The sequence below is a fragment of the Ahaetulla prasina genome, chromosome 5 (genome assembly GCF_028640845.1).
Source record: "Ahaetulla prasina isolate Xishuangbanna chromosome 5, ASM2864084v1, whole genome shotgun sequence".
NCBI lineage: Eukaryota > Metazoa > Chordata > Lepidosauria > Squamata > Colubridae > Ahaetulla > Ahaetulla prasina.
Window position 1 is genome coordinate 38,044,390 of NC_080543.1, and position 21,239 is coordinate 38,065,628.

Consider the following 21,239-nt stretch of genomic DNA (forward strand, 5'->3'; position numbering starts at 1 on the left):
AAAATGAGTATGAAAATATGTGCAGATATTCAGGCTCATACTTTTTCACAAACTGATATAAAATAGAATTTAAAATGAACAAAATGCTGGAATAAGAAGAGATTAAATAAAATGGAAAAAATGAAACTGGTATATTCGACTAACCCTGGTACATAATACTATGCTAGATTTTGGAATTATCTACCTCTAAAATTGAAATAGAATGCAGGTCAATATATATCAGGATCAGAAACAGGAATATAGTTTATTCAAAACGCTGTACATTATATGGTTGTATCTATCATCAGCCATCCATCCATACTGACCTTTACTTGGTAAAATTATAAAAACATGCTTTTTAACCTCACATTAGGTGCTTTTCTTTCAAAAAGTAAATTGATTTTAAAGGTCCATCACCTATTACAATATTGAATTCAGCTGTGGGACAAGGCAGAGCTTTCTATATTATTTTCTGACTTCCAAAGGAACAGCAGGAATGGAAATTGCAATGAATGAATGAATGAATGAATGAATCAATCAATCAATCAATCAATTGTATGAATTTAAGAATGATGGCAATTCTATTTTTGTTCTCCCCCCACCCCGCAGACTGGAAGATTTTCCATGCAATTCCTTAAACTTCCATTAAATTGAGCAAAGATTGTGGAGTTTAGGGAAGGTTGGTAGAAATAAACTACAATTGCAGCCAAAATAATCATATAATTTCTTCTTTTTGAATAAATAAAAGATTTATTTCAATCCTTAAGAGCTGATGCTATTCAGACGCTAAACAATTTAACCCATATTAGCCATTTTGGAATGCTAATAAATTTTAAATTATTCTCAAATGATAAAGAAGAAGAAAAAAAGTAGTGCTAATTGAGACAGCCTAACAGAAACAAGATTAACTGACAGAAATAAGATGTATTCAGTCCATCCCCTGTTTTTTTATCTCATCATCATTTTCTCTTCCCTTTTCTTTTTATTTGTCACAGCCCAACTAGATGCCACACACCTCATAGCCCCTCATGGCCTCATGGCTGTTTTCTTACTCAGTTATTTTTGTAAATCACTTTAGTTTTCTAAGTCTAAGCAATCCTTTTCCCAAATGACTCACCTCTGGGACAAGCGTTAACAAGATATGTTATTTGTTGTTGTTATTTCAGAAAGCTGACATAATCAGCTTCCTTGATAATATATAATCTCTCACACAAATCTGACTTATCTTGCAGCTTTAAGTGTGTTTAAAGAGAATATTGTTTGGTCTGCATTTTTAAGCATTGTTGTTATTGTTCCCTTATTCAGTCACTTCTGACTCTTCATGGCCTGATAGATATCATCTTGTCATATTTTTTCACACTCATATGTGAAACAACATTGCAACTTTAGCATCATCTATCATTTATGTGCAATTCTCTGTCCTTTATTATAACAGACAGTTACTATCCTGTGGCTGCTTCCCAGCAGGAATTCAAGGAAAGAAGGGCTTGAATCTTGCTACCATCTCAGTTTACTGAGCAGGCACAACTTTGTTTCCATTACAAAATGAATTGTTTTTTCAGTGCTGTGCAAGCCTTTCGTTCATTACAAGATGGAAAAAAAAAAGAATACATATTCATTTGTAGGCACAGTTTAATGCGTCATTGGAAATAAAACCTCTTGTAAAAGTAATATGCAATTTTCCATCTTCATGTTAAAAAATTGTAGCAGATGACTTGGAAGTGGCACTGTGAAAGACAAATGTTGAAATGTCAGTGTCTTGAAAGATGGACGGGATGCTCAAATAAACAGGAATTGTCAGCATAGTCGAGAATGAATAATTTTTTCAGCCCATATTGCAAGCAACAAGAAGAAAAGGAATGTAAAAACATACAGAACAGTAGATAGAACAAAGATAGGGTCTTCCACAGAGGTGAGTTTCAGCAGGTTCTGAACAGTTCTGGAGAACCGGTAGCGGAAATTTTAAGTAGTTTGGAGAACCGGTAGTAAAAATTCTGGCTGGCCCCGCCCCCATCTATTCTCTGCCTCCCAATTCCCAGCTGATCAGGAGGGAATGGGGATTTTTGCAGTAACCTTCCCCTTTAGTGGGTTGGGAATGGAGATTTTACAGTATCCTTCCCCTGCCATACCCACCAAGCCACGCCCACCAAGCCACACCCGCAGAACCCATAGTAAAAAAATTTGAAACCCACCATTGGTCTTCCAGGTGTCTGCTACATTCTTCTTTAGTAGTTTGTAGGAATTAAGAAGTCAAAATTGCTCTTGGCAGGAAGTATGAAAAAGAGTTTCAGAGGGAATGCAATTAATAATTGGGAGAGAAGCAATAAGTAATTCTGGGTATTGTAGTTTGGCCCCTGGCCAGGATAAAGAATAGAATTATTAGGAAATTAAGAGAAATGTTGCAGTATAAGTGAAAATGACAGAGATCATCCCATGTATCTCCTATCTAAGAAACTTACTGCTGATCACCATTGATGGTATTAAGTTCTAAAATAATTGGAGGGTACAGTTTGCCTATTTCAGAATATTTCTAAGCAATCTAGATACTTAAAGTAGAAGAGAATGGAACTTCTCAAGAGTCAGTGTACATATGCACATATTTGTGTATTACATTAGAGAAGATAGAAGATAAGTGTTTCTTGATATAACATTAACATTAAAGAAGTAGAATATTTATATTCCATATTTCACAGCCCAGATAGATAACCAGTGCGCATTTTTAGTCGGTCATTATTGATTTAGTAAGTTATTTCCAACTCTTTGAAGAAGACTTTAAAACCGGCAAAAGTGGAAGAAGAAATCAGCATCAAGGTGGATAAACTCAATTACAGTGAAAACGAGTACACTGTTGGAAGGATCAGATTAGGGACAAATCATCATAGAAAAAGCTACCTATGTGGTCACTAAAAATCAGCCTTGATTGATTGCACATTAATCAATTAATCAATTAACCAATCAATAAGTAAAAATAGAGGTTTCACCTAAAACAGATAAGACATGGGTCACAAAATTTTATTTATTTATTTATTTATTTTATCACATTTATATACCGCCTTATCTCCCTAGGGACTCAGGGCGGTTCACAGGCAAATAAAAAAGTACATACAAATACAGACTAAAACAACAGTTAAAAAACTTATTCTACATGGCCGAATTATTAAAAAGCAATATAAATAATAAAACCCATTAAAACCAGTATAAATTTAAAATCTAATCCAGTCCTGCGCAGATGAATAAATGTGTTTTAAGCTCGCGACGGAAGGTTCGGAGGTCCGGAAGTTGACAAAGTCCTGGGGGGAGTTCGTTCCAGAGGGTGGGAGCCCCCACAGAGAAGACCCTTCCCCTGGGTGTCGCCAGATGGCACTGCCTAACTGACGGCACCCTGAGGAGTCCCTCTCTGTGAGAGCGCACGGGTCGGTGAGAGGTATTCGGTAGCAGTAGGCAGTCCTGTAAGTAGCCCGGCCCTATGCCATGGAGTGCTTTAAAGATGGTTACCAAAACCTTGAAGCGCACCCGGAAGGCCACAGGTAGCCAGTGCAGTCTGCGCAGGATAGGTGTCACACGGGAGCCACGAGGGGCTCCCTCTATCACCCGCGCAGCCGCATTCTGAACTAACTGAAGCCTCCGGATGCCCCTCAAGGGGAGCCCCATGTAGAGAGCATTGCAGTAATCCAGACGAGATGTCACGAGGGCATGAATGACCGTGCATAAGGCATCCCAGTCTAGAAAGGGGCGCAACTGGCGCACCAGGTGAACCTGGTAAAAAGCTCTCCTGGAGACGGCCGTCAAATGATCTTCAAAAGACAGCCGTTCATCCAGGAGGACGCCCAAGTTGCGCACCCTCTCCATCGGGGCCAATGACTCGCCCCCAACAGTCAGCCGTGGACTCAGCTGACTGTACCGGGATGCCGGCATCCACAGCCACTCTGTCTTGGAGGGATTGAGCTTGAGCCTGTTTCTCCCCATCCAGACCCGTACGGCTTCCAAACACCGGGACAGCACTTCGATAGCTTCGTTGGGGTGGCCCGGTGTGGAAAAGTACAGCTGGGTGTCATCAGCGTACAGCTGGTACCTCACACCGAAGCCACTGGTGATCTCACCCAGCGGCTTCATATAGATGTTGAACAGAAGGGGCGAGAGAATCGACCCCTGCGGCACCCCACAAGTGAGGCGCCTCGGGGCCGACCTCTGCCCCCCTGTCAACACCGTCTGCAACCGATCGGAGAGATAGGAGGAGAACCACCGATAAACGGTGCCTCCCACTCCCAATCCCTCCAACCGGCGCAGCAGGATACCATGGTCGATGGTATCAAAAGCCGCTGAGAGGTCTAATAGGACCAGGGCAGAGGAACAACCCCTATCCCTGGCCCTCCAGAGATCATCCACCAACGCGACCAAAGCCGTCTCAGTGCTGTAACCGGGCCGGAAACCGGACTGCCAGTAAAATGCCAGTAATATTCAATTAATTCATTATTAGTGTTTTCCCAAAATAGCTGTTCCAGATTTTATTAGCTTTCTTAAAAATATGGAGGATTACAAGCTCATCAAAAGGAGATCTCAACTGCTTCTCATCTACAAAGATAAGTGTGATTGTTTCCCTAGAACAAGGAACAAAGAAAATCTTTAAAGGAGGGAAAAGAGTTAACTCAGCTCATTTAGATGTAGCTCTGCCTCTCAGCTGCTTCATTCCCGTCCCACAATAGCATGTTATCTTAACATAATATTCATGGGGGGGGGGCGGGGGGGGAAAAATACAATAGTATACCAATCTTATTCTGGCTTCAACATGCAAGTTATGTGATTAACATAATTGTAGGGCTACCCAAGAAGCAAAGGAGGGTATAACAATAATTATTAGTAGATACCACAGATATTACTAGACACAGTTGTTTACCGCGTATGACACGGTAACATTAAAAAAAAATTGTATGATAGAATGGATACAAAATTTGAAAGCAGTCATTCTGATGGTTACCAAATGGATTGTTTCCTCCTCCATCTACTCCAATCAATATCATCAAAAGGTAGCAGAAAGAGAAACAATAGAATTCAGCATGGAACTATCATTTTTAATGACAATTTTTGACTGTATCTGTTCTTTTAACCTATTAATTGAAGGAAGGAATTTATATTGTTAATGTACAAACAAACTTGAAAAATATGAAGCAATCAGAAAATGAGGGACTTTCAGTAGAACAACAGAATTTGAAATGGTTGTACACAACCAAGTTCATTTACTAGAATGTAGGCATAAACTTGAAAACTGTTACGATAAAATGGATACAAAATTTAAGAGCAGTCATTCTGATAGACCAAAGAAAAGACCTATGGAAAAAAAACAGAATTTATTCCAAACTAGTTTAAGAGAAAATTGCTATATACTAGAGATAGCATACCATATAACTCTATTTACAATTGCCAAGATAGATCAAGCATATAACAGAAATATTGGTACTAGAACATAACTAGAAAGGATATGAGCCACGGTGGCACTGTGGTTAGGGTGCAGTAATGCCGGCTATTTCTGCTGACTGATGGCTGTCTGGAATTTGGCAGTTCAAATCTCACTAGCCTCGAGGTTGACTCATCCTTCCACCCATCCAAGGTGGGCAAAATGAGGACCGAAATTGCTGGGGGCAATATGCTGACTCTGTGGTCTCTTCCATAATCCTAAAAGCTTCAACCAAAAACTTTCTACTATTGACCTCACCCCATTCCTAAGAGGACCATAAGGGGCGTGCATAAGCGCACAAACGTGCCTACCGTTCCTGTCCTATTGTTTTTGTTTTTGTTTTCTTTTCTTCTTCCTATATATATATATTGATGCTTATACCTCCTAATATTTACTCATATATATGTTTATATACTATATAATCCTTTTTATATGATGTTGTGACAAAAATAAATAAATAAATAAAAATAAATAAATAGACGGGGCTGTAAAGCACTGGGAAGCAGTATATAAGTCTAAATGCTATTGCTATCATTTTAACATAACATAACATAACATAACATAACATAACATAACATAACATAACATAACATAACATAACATAACATAACGTAACATAAATAAATTAATTAAGTCATCTGAACATTGGTTTTTAGGGCTAAAAAACTAACAATTACTAATGTTTGATACAAAGTTCAAATATCTAAACTGTGGTCCAATGGTTGGATGTAGAAATAGAAGAAAAGGATATAAAATTTACTGTTTGTCTTTCATTTTCTTAATTGAAATCTAGCAGGGTTTTTTTTCTATTTCCCTTGCTTTTTCATTTTCTTTTTATTTCAGTCCCCCCCCCATTTTCTTTGTACTTCAATGTTTTAGCAATAAATATAGAGATACAGCAGAAAAAAATGAAGGCATTTCTTTCAACCATATTTCAGTAGCTCTAAAGCCAAGATATATTTTCCACAGCAAATAGTTGCTTCTGTGAAATCACTGCATGCCAGAAGCAAAAAAGAAAACCCTAATGAATCATTAATGACCTTTGAAATGTATGCTGTGAAACATCCTCCAGGAGAGAGCATTTTACCAATGTCACTATGATTAAGGACAGGTGCAAAGAATGAAACCAATCTGCAAATTTTATAATTTCAAGCAGTCAGTTAAAAGAAATGTATGGTGGCTGAGAAGAAGAAAAAATAATGCAAACTTCTGTAATGTCAATGGCTCATAACAGAATGCATAATAATTCTGACTGACAATTTATATTTGTGTAAAATCAGCATCAATTCATTTTTCTTATCAAGAATAGGTTCTTCATACATAGTGATCGTTGCCAATTTTCTTTCAATTTGGCTAATACATTAATCCAAAATCATAGCAGCACAGCTCCAGGAGTATTATACAAAGTAATTATATGAGGCCAGGGAGGAGAGTATCCAACAAGAGGAATGAAACCTTTCTTTTATAAAGTAGTGAATTTTCATTTCAAATCAAGCATTGGCTGCAGTTCTGAACCAACTTCAGGAGACTTTAGTAATGCAAGTAAAACAATATCTAACATTAACTCCAATTTCTATGGTACTCTGGACATCTGTATAAGAGATAAAAAGGTCAAGATGGCAGTTACATGTATGCAACAGATATTAAAAGTGGGGAGAGGTTCAGATGTTAACAATAATGAAATAGATATTTTGATACATATGGAAATAGAATATGAAATAGAACTGATAAAGAAAATGTGTTTTAAGACTGAGAAGAAAGTAAAATGTCTGGATATCCCTAAGACAAATATAAATTGTATGTTATTTTAAAATAACTGTCTTAAGACATGAAATGAAAACACATGTTAAAATGGGAGAAACTACAATTGTCATTGCTGGCAAGAATTTCTATAATAAAAATGAATGTCTTACCTAGAATGTCCTATCTTTTGTTTCAGACAATACCTGTTCCGACATCTGATGCATCATTGAAGCAGTTGCAAAAAGGAATATCTACATTTGTATAGCAAGGAGAAAAAAAAAAGTAACTTAAATATAAGGTGTTACAGAATGAAAAATAAAAAGGAAGATTGATTTCACCTAATTTAAAATTGTAATTTTCCAGCTTGCTGTTTAGTTTGGATGAAAGAGTGGATGTTGTAAGACATGACCTGAAATTTGGAGGGCAGTGATGTATGTGGCATGAAAAGTCAACCTTAATGTAGATTTTAAAAATCATTATGTTAGACATGCCATATATTTTTTTCTTTTAGGTTAGTTTGCATTAATTTTTACTATGTTTAATAAAAACTTCAGTAATATTATTTAAAAAAGAAAAGAAAAAGAAACCTCCGGCAAAAGATCCATTTATCTAATAAAGTATATGGGCCTTTTTGCTATTAAAAGAACTAAAAATTCCAAAAATCTCATAAATTATAGAAAAGATTTCATAAATTATAGAAAAGATCTCATTCCTATGTGTTTCTAATCTGCTATAGATGTTCTGGAAATGAAACACCCATTGTCTCTCAGAAGTATCTGTAGTAAAATTATTTTAGACTTCCCATATTTTTAATATTGCTGGTGTGAATTGGGTCAATGTTGATTTAAACAAACAGCTTTCAAATATTTTGGATAGACTGGAGATACTCACAGGAAAAAATGCAGTGAAGAAAATAACTATGGCATACTTATTCCCTTTTCTTCCTTTCATAGATTTGATAGGATGCTTCTTGTTGTGCATTCATTATTCCAGCCTACTAAATCCTGTTAATATCTAGTTTCCCTGAGGATTTAAACAAAAATATCCTGTTCAGATCCATAAATCTATTGTTTCCAGTGCTGAAGCAAGAATATTGTATTTGCAGAGAATAGAATAGAATAGAATAGAATAGAATAGAATAGAATAGAATAGAATATATTTTTTATTGGCCAAGTGTGATTGGATACACAAGGAATTTGTCTTGGTGCATATGCTGTCAGTGTACATAAAAGAAAACATATGTTCATCAAGAATCATAAGGTACAACATTTATGATAGTCAGAGAGTACAAATAAGCAATCAGGAAACAATATCAATATAAATCATAAGGATGCAAGCAACAAAGTTATAGTCATACAGTCATAAGTGGAAGGAGATGGCTGATGGAAACGATGAGAAGATTAATAGTAGTGCAGATTTAGTAAATAGTTTGACAGTGTTGAGGGAATTATTTGTTTAGCAGAGTGATGGCATTCAGGAAAAAACACTTCTGATGTGCAATGCTCTATAGCGTCATTTTGAGGGTAGGAGTTGAAACAGTTTAAGTCCAGGATGTGAGGGATCTATAAATATTTTCACAGCCCTCTTTTTGACTCGTGCAGTATACAGGTCCTCAATGGAAGGCAGGTTGGTAGCATTTGGTTTTTCTGTAGTTCCAATTATCCTCTGAAATCTGTGTCTGTCTTGTTGGGTAGCAGAACCAAACCAGACAGTTATAGAGGTGCAGATTAATGGAAGGATGAGTTACGGTAACAGCTTTGAAGCATTTCCTTAATTTTCAGCTACAGCAATATTAGTTCAGATGTGGCTTTTCTATGCTGTTCTTCATCAAGTCATCAAGGACTCCTATAGTGATCGTGTTATCCATTTAGTCGTGTCCAACTCTTGGAGATTGTAGGCCAGATCTCTCTTATCTTCTGATCCTTCACTACTTCTTTGAGTTGTTCTATGATCTAGCTGCTGTCATCTTTGATGGTGCAAGGACTCATATCAGATTCTGAATCAGTATCATGGGATTTATTTGTTTATTTGTTTGTGATAGTTCCTATATCTTCCCTATGATAATGATAGTTATCATTCTCAAATAAATTGGAAGTCTGAAATTCAATGTGTTTTTACATGGAAATCTTAATGAGAATCTTAATGAATCTTAATGAGACCTACGTCTGCATACTGTACATCTATTTCTTGCTTTAAATGTTGCCTATCTTCCATACAAAAAAAAATCAATTAAAATTATTTAAAAATGGAAATATTAAAGCAACAATTTATTTAGAGAAGCATATCAAAAGTAATATTCATGCTTTTTATTTATTTATTTATTTATTTATTTATTTATTTATTTATTTATTTATTTATTTATTTTTCAAATTTTTATACCGCCCTATCTCCCGAAGGACTCAGGGCGGTTCACAGCCTTATAAAACATAGAAAACATAAGAATAAATACAAGTTAAAACAACATTTAAAAAACTTATTACATTAGGCCAAATTTAAAACTATTGTTAAAATAACACAAAACCCCATTTAAAACTAATTTTAAAACTAAACTCTAGGCCAGCCCCGCACAAATAAATAGATGTGTCTTAAGCTCGCGGCGGAAGGTTCGAAGGTCAGGAAGTTGGCGCAGTCCTGGGGGAGCTCGTTCCAGAGGGTGGGGGCCCCCACAGAGAAAGCCCTTCCCCTGGGTGTCACCATTCGGCACTGCCTGGCGGACGGCACCCTAAGGAGTCCCTCTCTGTGGGAGCGTACGGGTCAGTGGGAGGTAGTCGATGGCAGCAGGCGGTCCCGTAAATAACCCGGCCCTATGCCATGGAGTGCTTTAAAGATGGTAACCAAAACCTTGAAGCGCACCCGAAAGGCCACAGGTAGCCAGTGCAGTCTGCGCAGGAGAGGTGTCACATGGGAGCCACGAGGGGCTCCCTCTATTACCCGCGCAGCTGCAGTCTGAACCAACTGAAGCCTCTGGATGCCCTTCAAGGGGAGCCCCATGTAGAGAGCATTGCAGTAATCCAAGCGAGATGTGACGAGCACATGAGTGACCGTGCATAGGGCACCCCGGCCTAGGAAGGGGCGCAACTGGCGAACCAGGAGAATCTGATAAAAAGCTCTCCTGGAGACGGCCGTCAAATGATCTTCAAAAGACAGCCATTCATCCAGGAGGACGCCCAAGTTGCGCACCCTCTCCATCGGGGCCAATGACTCGCCCCCAACAGTCAGCCGTGGACTCAGCTGACTGTACCGGGATGCCAGCATCCACAGCCACTCTGTCTTGGAGGGATTGAGCTTGAGCCTGTTTCTCCCCATCCAGACCCGTACGGCTTCCAGGCACCGGGACAGCACTTCGATAGCTTCATTGGGGTGGCCCGGGGTGGAGAAGTACAGCTACGTATCATCAGCGTACAGTTGGTATCTCACCCCAAAGCCACTGATGATCTCACCCAGCAGCTTCATATAGATGTTGAACAGGACGGGCGAGAGAATTGATCCCTGCGGCACCCCACAAGTGAGGTGCCTCGGGGACAACCTCTGCCCCCCTGTCAACACCGTCTGTGACCGATTGGAGAGATAGGAGGAGAACCACCGATAAACGGTGTCTCCCACTCCCAATCCCTCCAATCGGTGCAGCAGGATACCATGGTCGATGGTATCAAAAGCCGCTGAGAGGTCTAATAGGACCAGGGCAGAGGAAAAACCTCTATCCCTGGCCCTCCAGAGATCATCAACCAACACGACCAAAGCCGTCTCTGTGCTATAACCGGGCCGAAAGCCGGACTGGAATGGGTCCAGATAGACAGATTCATCCAGGTACCAGGGTAACTGACATGCCACCACACTCTCTACAACTTTCGCCACAAAGCGAAGGTTGGAGACTGGACGATAATTTCCTAAAACAGCCGGATCCAGGGAAGGCTTCTTGAGGAGGGGTCTCACCACCGCCTCTTTCAAGGCGGCAGGGACGACCCCCTCCAACAAGGAAGCATTTATAATCCCCCGGAGCCAGCCTCGTGTCACCTCCTGTGTGGCCAGCACCAACCAGGAGGGGCACGGATCCAGTAAACATGTGGTGGCATTCAACCTCCCCAGTAACCTGTCCATGTCCTCGGGAGCCACAGGATCAAATCGTGCCAAACAATCTCGACAAGATTACTAATTCCCAGAAGACACTTAGTAATGAAACAGACCTTTCCTAGAAAGGACTTTGAAATCTTAGACATTGACAACAAACAGCTGTTTCCAACCCCGTCTAAAAAGATTAAGAACTTTTGGAACATCAAAATGTGCTGTGTACTAACTATTACTCCTAGTCAGACTAATGATAAGCCTTCATACTGACATGAAACTTTTATTTGACTGGGATCTTTATATTACTTATTAATATAACTAATGTAATAATAAGTAATGTTTCTCTCCTGCTTAGCTTCAGAGACATTAATTTATAGCTAGCATCCAACTAAAGCTAAGAACATCCATAATCATAATATAACAATAGTAATATAAAATTTTAAAATAATAAAAAGACATATGGTTCATACTTTCCAAATTTCTCTTAAAAATAAGCAGATCTGTTGAAACTCCAAGTTATGAAACTCCCCACTCTGTATGGGCATGGCATATTGGCAGAGATTGCTTGTTTTATTATTACATTGATGATACAAAGAATGTGGGATTCTGGCCATTTGTTTTAGCAAAATCTGTTTTTGCACAGTGTAGTAGATTCTATAAAGGCAAGCAGAACATAAAACCAACATAACAATGCTTTTACTGTACTTATAAAAATGTAAATTAATAAAAAAGGTGGCTTGTCAAATTCCTCTCCTTGGAACTAAATTTTCAGTCTAGACTCTAGAGATTCAGTCTAGACTTTGCACCCTCAGGCACAAATCCCAGTACAGGTTTTGACAGTGAAAATGCAGTCCCTGAAGTGGTTACTACCGTTTTATGAAAGGAAAGCATTTCAGGACTTATATTCATGTACGTAACTGCCTTGAGAAGCTGCTGTCAAATCGTCTTGTGGTTGTCTCATGATGAAAAGAAACTGCCAACGAAACCAGCACAGGATAAGATGTAAACTATTTGTATATGCTATTGCTTACCTATGTAATATGCTCATCGCTTTTGATATTCTTTTCAAACCCTATTTAGTTTTACAGAATGTTAATCTTGCTACCTGTTCTACATTTAAAGAAAAAAAATTCTTGCTTAGGAATAAAATATAGAATTTATTTTTAAGTTAACCTGGTATGCAGTTTGTTCTTTAGTTTCACTATAGGATACATATGCCATATATTAAGTGGGGTGGGGGGCGGCTTTAACTTTAAAAGCCATTTGTATAATTTTTATAGGTTTTATTGTTGCAAAGCTCTGTTCTTTTCCTTTAAAGCAGTTACTTTTAAAAGATTCTGAAAACAATGAGCTTAAGCTATAATGACTATAAATATATTTAAATAAATCCGATTCATTAGTATATATTCTAATAAGTTGCTGCTCATATTCTGACATGGCATATATAATTTAATTAAAGTGCGTTTCTCACAGTGCGGTTCTTATTTTCGAACTATTCATATGGTGACTAACATTGCATCTTTAGTAATTCTCTCTCTCCCCCCCCCCTTCCCTCTCTCTTTCTCTCTGAGGAGAGTGTTGTGCCTAAATTTGGTTGCAATACCAGGTTTTTTTTGTTTATGGTTTTATTACTTTCTAATTTTACTGTTTGTATATAATATTTAACTTTTGGTGGCGAGCTACACAAAGTTTAGTTTCAGATAGGTCATCATATCAATATTTTAAATAAATAAAATCTCCAGGTTATGGAACAGTTTATTGTTTAGAGTTCATGGGGGCTTTAACCAGTCATCATTTTGTAATTTAGTCGTAAGGTCTTACGACAATGTCTTAATATCTTTGGGATGCTTACTGAGATTTGATCTATTTTTATTTGATCTAATTTTTTATTGTTTTAATTTAACTTAGGCAATTTTAATTTGTTCAGGTTAAGATTTGCTTATTGGTTCATATATTCTTTCTGTAAACTACCCAGAGTGCTACCTAATATGTACAAATGCATAAACAGACAAAAATAAAATGTTGAAGGTATGCTTTCTTGGTGGTTAAAATTGTTAGCCAGCATGCACGAAAGTAAGTGTAATTCTAAAAATTTGCAATGTTTGTGCTTACACCCGAATCCTAAAATGAGGCTTTGCTTGGCCAAATGAGTTCATGTTGTGAGATAGATAAACCTCATTTCCAAACAGGCCAGTGGTTGCATTTTTATCGCAGAAAGCTTGCTCATTTTGTTTTTACACAGATGCTGCAAATAAATTAGCAAGCTTTGATATGTTGATATAATTTTTCCATAATTAAATAACTACACAAAAAATATGCCAGCACACACAACAGAGAGTAATATATAATTTTTTTTTGGCTGACACTATTTAGCCTGCTGCTCTAGCTAAACAGTAATAAAAAAAAATAAGGGCATAGCCAATGACATATATTAGGAAAAAATCCAAGACAATTAACTCTGCTCCTGTTGTAATTTTTGATAAAATAGGGTATAACCAAAAATGATGACAGGTGAAAAGAAATCTACATAAATAACAAATTTACCAAAAACACAGAAGTTTGCAATTTTATGATTGCAAAAAGCAATGTTACAGTTACAGAAAACTTTACATAGCTGAAAAAATTAAGAAATTAATTAAGAAATATTATTACTTTCCTGACCAATTAGGAAACAGTTTAAATGGATTGCATGTCTAAACTTATAGCCTAGAATATAGTACTCAAAATAATAATAATAAACTAATAGCAATATTTGTAGATTACACAAAGTTACACCCTCAATAATGCAGGGCTCCTATTTCACACTGTTTTAAATCTAAGTTTTAAATTTCAATACTGAAAGTTCGGGCCCTTTTTTTTAGGTACACTGAAACATTAAAACTAAGATGAAATCTTAGTGATGAAATGAGGGTAAATTTCCTACCTACTGTTCTAACCGATGCTTGAACTTTTTGCTTTATTATATCTGAGACCAATACTTCCCAGAATGGCTTCTCTTTAGACCTACCATATATTTGGGGTCAACAGTGAGTACAGTGTTGTGTATCAATTTCTGTAAGGAGGTTCCCCCAATGTTATCATTCACGTTCGTTCCTTTTGTGCACATTAGCGCAACATAGTATTTTGATTGTCAACCACCAACATGCATATGGACTGAAGAACTTTGGATGTTTACTAGAAAACAATGATAGCAAGACCTTTGCTCCCATAATGGTCTTCCAGATTATTTTCCATGTGGTTAAGGTAGCTTTACTTTTGACCCAGCTTTTTCAGCCTGTATTTATTGGTGCAAATGGCTGTGAGAATGATACCCCATGAGATGACTGTTTCACTGACAATAGAGTCTGCCACTGCAGTCTCCACAATCTCAGTGTAAAGTGACAAGTTCAAAGAATCAGAACCACTGGTTAGGTTGCAGCATAGAAGATATTTTCAAGTCTATACACAAAAATCTGGTCAACTAAAGTTCAACACTAAATTGGCATCACGTAAAGGTCAATGAAACTCAGAAGGGGTTGCGCTTGAAACACTTGTGGGAATGCAATGACTCTAAGCTGATGACACATTTAATTCTGCTGCCTAGCTTTGCCTGTTCTATGGAAGGCATGTATGGACAAAGTTATGGATTTAATAATAATACTTTTTTCTGTTTCAAGAATGCTTTACAGTTTGTTTTAATTTATGTTGAATATCTTTTAACATAGGACCTCATTTAAAACTATGATTCATTCTACTTACCATACTTCCAAACAAATTGAACAGTCTACTCCTCAACATTTTAAAGGCACTGTTCTATTCATGTAGCAACTAGTTCTTAGTCATAGGCTTTAAATCAGCGGTTCTCAACCTGTGGGTCGGGACCCCATTGGGGGTCGAATGATGATTTGCCAGGGGTCGCCTAAGACCATTGAAAATATGGGAAGTATACTTGCGAGTTGAAGAATCGCGCTCCAATGGTTGACTCCACAAACCAGCTTCAGGCTCTTCAAATCGCTAGCCGAATTCAGCTTCAGGCGTGATCAATTAAAAAAGAGAGAAATCTTTGCTCTGATGTCTCCCTCTCAAGCCAGCTGCAATCACTCCCAATCGCTAGCCTAATCTGGCTTCAGGCATGATAAACTTAATGGGGAGGAGTCTCCGCTTTAATGCCTCCATCCTCAAGGCAATCGCAAGCAGTTCAGATCGCTAGCCAATATGGCTTCAGGCGCGATAAATTCAAAACAAAAATAATTTTACGGTTGGGGGTTGCCACATCATGGGGAATTATATTAAAGGGGTCGCTACATCATGGGGAATTGTATTAAAGGGGTCGCAGCACTATAAAGGTTGAGAACCACTGCTTTAAATCATTGCACATAACACGTGTACTCTACAAAAAAACATAGTTTCCAGAATGATTTTAATTTTTGTATTTTTTAAAAATTGTATAATATCCTAACATAGATCAGACTATAAAACTATAGTGCTTGTGAATAATTACAGCATGTTATGGCAGAAAGGAAATAATAATATTTCTAAAATGTCAAGAATAATTTAGGCTCTGACCTTAATCTAACCTGAGCCTTTTATTATTACTGTTGCTCTTCTTCATTTATTAATATTTGATTACCTTTTACCAATTTTAAAAGAATATCTAATATTAACTAAAAGTATGTGAGAAATTGCAGATCAAAGGTACATGAAGAAATTGGTAGCAAAGTAACTGCTAGAAAAGCAAGCTTTTGTCATGATATCTAAAGAACTAACTTACAACAACAGTTCATAAACGATATGACAGGCCAAGGACACCAGGATGCAAAATTCAGACACAGCATTTTGCTTCTATATATGAACAGAAAGCTGAAGTTAACAGGTCTCCTACATCCTGCCTTTCCCACCCCCTATTACATCTTTTTCAGATTGCTGTAACAATCTGAAGCCAAAGACAGCCAAGAAGTGGCTTGGCTGTCACTGAAGACTATTTAGTGACTACCTTTGTATATTTCATTTAAACCCCAAGAAGAACTTTACAGAAGTGCTCATCAGATTGGGCTTTCCCCGTATTGTTACTACGATCTTTCCCCTGAGAAACTGTTGAAGAATTTAGAATAAATCACCTTCTCTTTTTAATTCCATCAAATTTTCTGCTGTCAAATTGTGCACCAGTAACATCCATTCTTGGGTCAAGGGCAGAGGTGATATTCAGCTGGTTCAGACCAGTTCGCCCAAACCAGTAGGCAGCCCCGCCCACCCTTGCTGCTCTATGCCATCCTGTTTAGGTGCGTTTTTGAAGCCAGATGCATGTTTGTACATGCGCCCATACTCACATTTGTGAATCGGTAGGGAAAGTAAGCAAATACCACCCTTGGTCAAGGGGGCCTTACTCACAATCATTCATGCCTGATGGACTGATGCAAAATGCAGTAAAGTGAGCAGTTATGTGTGTTTAGACCTCTCCTGCGTGAGCAACATTGGTTACCAGTTTGTTTCTGGGTCCAGTTCAAGGTGCTGGTATTGACCTTTAAAGCCCTACATGGCATGTCACCTGGTTAGTTGAGGATCATCTTTCAGCAATGTCATCTACCTAACCCACCAGATCTCACATTTGACAGGCCTTACCTAGCAGCAGTGGTGGGTTGCTCCCGGTTATATTATTATTATTAACGCGCCCCCACGCACCTGATAGCGAACCAGTAGTGACGGGATTTGAATCCCAATACTGCCTAGCAGGCCTTTTGTGCCAAGGAGCCCATATTATGGAATCTTCTTACCCCATAGATAAGATTGACCTCCTTACTCCTGAGCTTTCAAAGATCCTAAACACCTGGTTATACCAGCAGGCCTGGGGAACCCAGGGGACTAGTGAATTTGTGAGGCTGCTCCCTTATTATTAACATCTTTCATCTATTAGTCTCTTTTCCCATTTTACTTCTGCTTTTAATAATTGTTCTAAATTGAGGCTCCAACTCAACCCTTCCAAGATCGAGTGGCTGTGGATGCCGGCATCCCGGTACAGCCAGCTGACTCTATCACTGACTGTTGGGGGCGAGTCGTTGGCCCCCATGGAGAGGGTTCACAATCTGGGTGTCCTCCTGGATGCACAGCTGTTGTTTGAAGATCATATGACGGCCGTCGCCAGGGGAGCTTTTTATCAGGTTCACCTGATATGCCAGTTTCTAGATCGGGCTTCTCTCTGCAAGTCATTCATGCCCTCGTTACATCCCGCCTAGACTACTGCAACGCTCTCTACATGGGGCTCCCCTTGAAGAGCACCCGGAAGCTCCAACTGGTCCAGAATGCGGCTGCGCGGGTGATAGAGGGAGCATCTCGTAGCTCCCATGTGACACCTCTCCTGCACAGTCTGCACTGGCTTCCGGTGGTCTTTCGGGTGCAATTCAAGGTGTTGGTTACCACCTTTAAAGCACTCCATGGCAGAGGACCGGGTTACTTACGGGACCGCCTACTGCCACCGGTAGCCTCCCATTGACCTGTGTGCTCCCACAGGGAGGGCCTCCTCAGGGTGCCGTCAGTTAAGCAATGTCGGCTGGTGACCCCCCAGGGGGAGGGCCTTCTCTGTGGGGGTTCCTGCCCTCTGGAATGAGCTGCCTCCAGGGCTTCGTCAACTCCCCGACCTCCGGACCTTCCACCGCGAGCTGAAGACTCTTTTATTCCATCGCACAGGGCTAGCCTAAATATAATTTTTAATGGGGTTTTATTTATTTTAATTTTTAAGGCCTCAAATTGAATTAGTTTTTAAATGATTTTTAACTTGTATTATATGTGTTTTTTAATGGCTGTTAACCGCCCTGAGTCCTTCGGGAAAAGGGTGGTATAAAAATCCAATAAATAAATAAATAAATAAATAAATAAATAAATAAATAAATAAATAAATAAATAAATAAATAAATAAATAAATAATAATTATATAATGGTCTTATTTACTGTTTTATTGGATTATTGTGTGCCACCCAGAGTCACTTTCCATGAGATGGCAGCCATAAAAAATTGATTTATAAATAAATACAACTAAATAAATTTTCAAAGAGGTGACTTGTTTTTTTTTGGGGAGGGGACTTGGATTCCTTACTCTCCCCCAATGTACTGTGACAAAGATTATACAGTATCTTTTAATCATAAGCCCCTTTGCACACTATTTAAACTACTGTGTTTTCCTGAAAATAAGACCCTGTGTAATATTTTTTTTGCCACCAAAAAAGGCACTAGATTGAATTGAAAGAATGAATTAGTAAATTGAAAGAAAAGTAAATATGTGTGTGTGTGTGTGAAGACTGAAAGAACAAGACCAAGACCAATGTAACACAACTAAAGAATGTTTTATCAGATATTAAACTAAATTGTTGAATTTAATACAGTTCGATAAATGGATAAAACTGGAAGAAAGATTTGAGGAGAAAGATAGACAGGTAACAAAATCTGAAATGATTATAAAAGAATGTGAGGTGAATGAAAAATATATAGATAAAGGAAGAATTGGGAAAATACATAGAATAATAACTGAATTAGAAGATCAGGCAAAAGGTTTAAAAATTTTTGGGAATCAGATTTAGGAGAAATAAATGATAATGATTGGAAAAATATTTGGAATAGAAGAGTATATAAAAATATATCAGTTAACGTTAAGGAAATGGATATAAAGTGATGTGGAGGTGGTACCTAACACCATGTAAATTAAATCAAATCGATAAATATAAAAATATTTGTTAAAGATGTGAGAAAGAGGCTGAAATATATAAACATATGTGGTAGGATTGTGATAGCGCAGAAAAAATATGGGATATGGTGTTTAGGGAAATTAGAGCATTTTGAATGTAAATTTAGATATGTCACTGAGGATTGCATTACTGTTGCTGATGGAAAAACAGGATATAAATGAAACAAAAAAGGAGTTGATTGTAAATTTGATAATGGCAGCTAGAATAGTGATGGCTAAATATTGAGGACGAAATTGGGATATTCAAAGAAATGAGTGGTATAATGAAATCTGGAGTATGGTAACAAATGATAAATTAACAACAGAAATTAAATTTTAAAAAGGGATGATTAAAGTAAATAATTATAATGAAATATGGGGGGATTTTATAAAAACAGTGATGGTGGAAGGCAAAGGGAATAAGCCTAATTAAGAATATAAGTTGGGTTGGAGAGGATAAAGACATATTTGGAATATATCGTATATCTTTTAGTTGTTATAGAAGAAGAAATATAAGGGGGGGAAAAGTCTCTAGGGGTGTGTGTGTGCAGTGTAATATTTGTATTTTTTTCCTTTTTTTGTATTTAGATTTATATGTTTTATTATTTGTATTCAAAATAAAAATTATAAATAAATAAAAAGGCACCAGGTCTTATTTTTTGGGGGGAGGGATGTTGTCCACTGACTCACCTCACTTGCGCGCATTGCCCCCAGCCTCCTTTTCACTGTCAGAGGCCTTCAGGAATGTCTTTGGCTTTGTATAGTTGTAGCCAGGCCTCACACACCATGGCCCATTTCTTCTGCAGCCAGAAGGCCTCTGTAGCTCCGGATCTTTTTCTAATTTTATATGAGTTTGTACCATAGCCCACAAAACCTTATGCAAGGTCCAGTAAGGCTTACACATGTACCACCATAAAATAATTTTGGATATATTCACACATGGTATCAGGTTATTCTCCACCCCCCAAAAAACGCCACATGGTTTAGCATGTTGTAGGTGTTTCATCTTGTTTATCTACTGAATTATGAGCCATCATTTTGAACATGATGGCTCATAAACCTATGGAGAAAGTGACTTATGAAGAATAAATGCTAGCCTATTAATCTAAGAAGGTAATTTCTAATTTCCCATATATTCGAAATAATGTAAGCTTTTATTTATAAATGTGATTAAGCTCAACTCATTATTTTAATAAAATAAGGTAGAATACAAAAGGATGTTAGGTTGATAGAAACGAACTATACAAACCTTCTTTAAAAACACATAATCACAAATTTACTTCTTTACTTCAATTTCTTGTTTTCCCTATTTCAAAGGTGACCTTCAGCTTGTTTTAAAATTTTAATGATTTTCTGTCATTTGCTTTCTAGATATAGCAATTGTAGCATAATCATTGCTCAGCTTTACAAGCATGTAGACCACACCAACCATGCTGAAAATATTTAATATCTGTAGAGAGGTCAGCATAAATAAATCTTGTACTGAGTTCAAAGTGCAATAGAAATGAGAAAACTAATGACAGGGTGGTAGCTGGCATTGTTAGGATAACTAATACATTTTGGGTAAACAAAATATTCTGTTGTTGAGTTAATAATCTTACTGGAATATATTACTTGCTGTTTTTTTGTCCAGAACATGTTTATACTATTCAGATGCATACATGAAAGACATGGATTCACATATATCACATTCTGCGCCAACTCAGAAAGCTCAAACTGCCCAAAGAGCTGCTGATACAGAGGGATTATTGAGTCTGTCATCTGCACCTCTGTGACTGTCTGGTTTGGTTCCACAACCCAACAAGACGGACACAGACTTCAGAGGATAATTAGAACTGCATAAAAAAAAAAATGGTACTAACCTGCCTTCCATTGAGGACCTGTATATAACATGAGTCAAAAAGAGGTCTGTGAAAATATTTACAGATCTCTCACATCCTGCACATAAACTGTTTCAACTCCTACCCTCAAAACGCTGCACACCAGAACAACTAGACACAAGAACAGTTTTTTCCCAAACGCCATCACTCTGCTAAACAAATAATTCCCTCAACACTGTCAAACAAGTTACTAAGTCTGCATTACTATTAATCTTCTCATCATTCCTATCACCCATCTCCTCCCACTTATGACTGTTTGACTGTAACCTCATTGCTGGTAGCCTTAAGATTTATATTGACTGTTTTCCTATGACTGTCATTAAGTGTTGTACCATATGAGTCTTGATGAATATATCTTTTGTTTTATGTACACTGAGAGCATATGTACCAAGACAAATTCCTTGTGTGTCCGTTCACACTTGGCCAATAA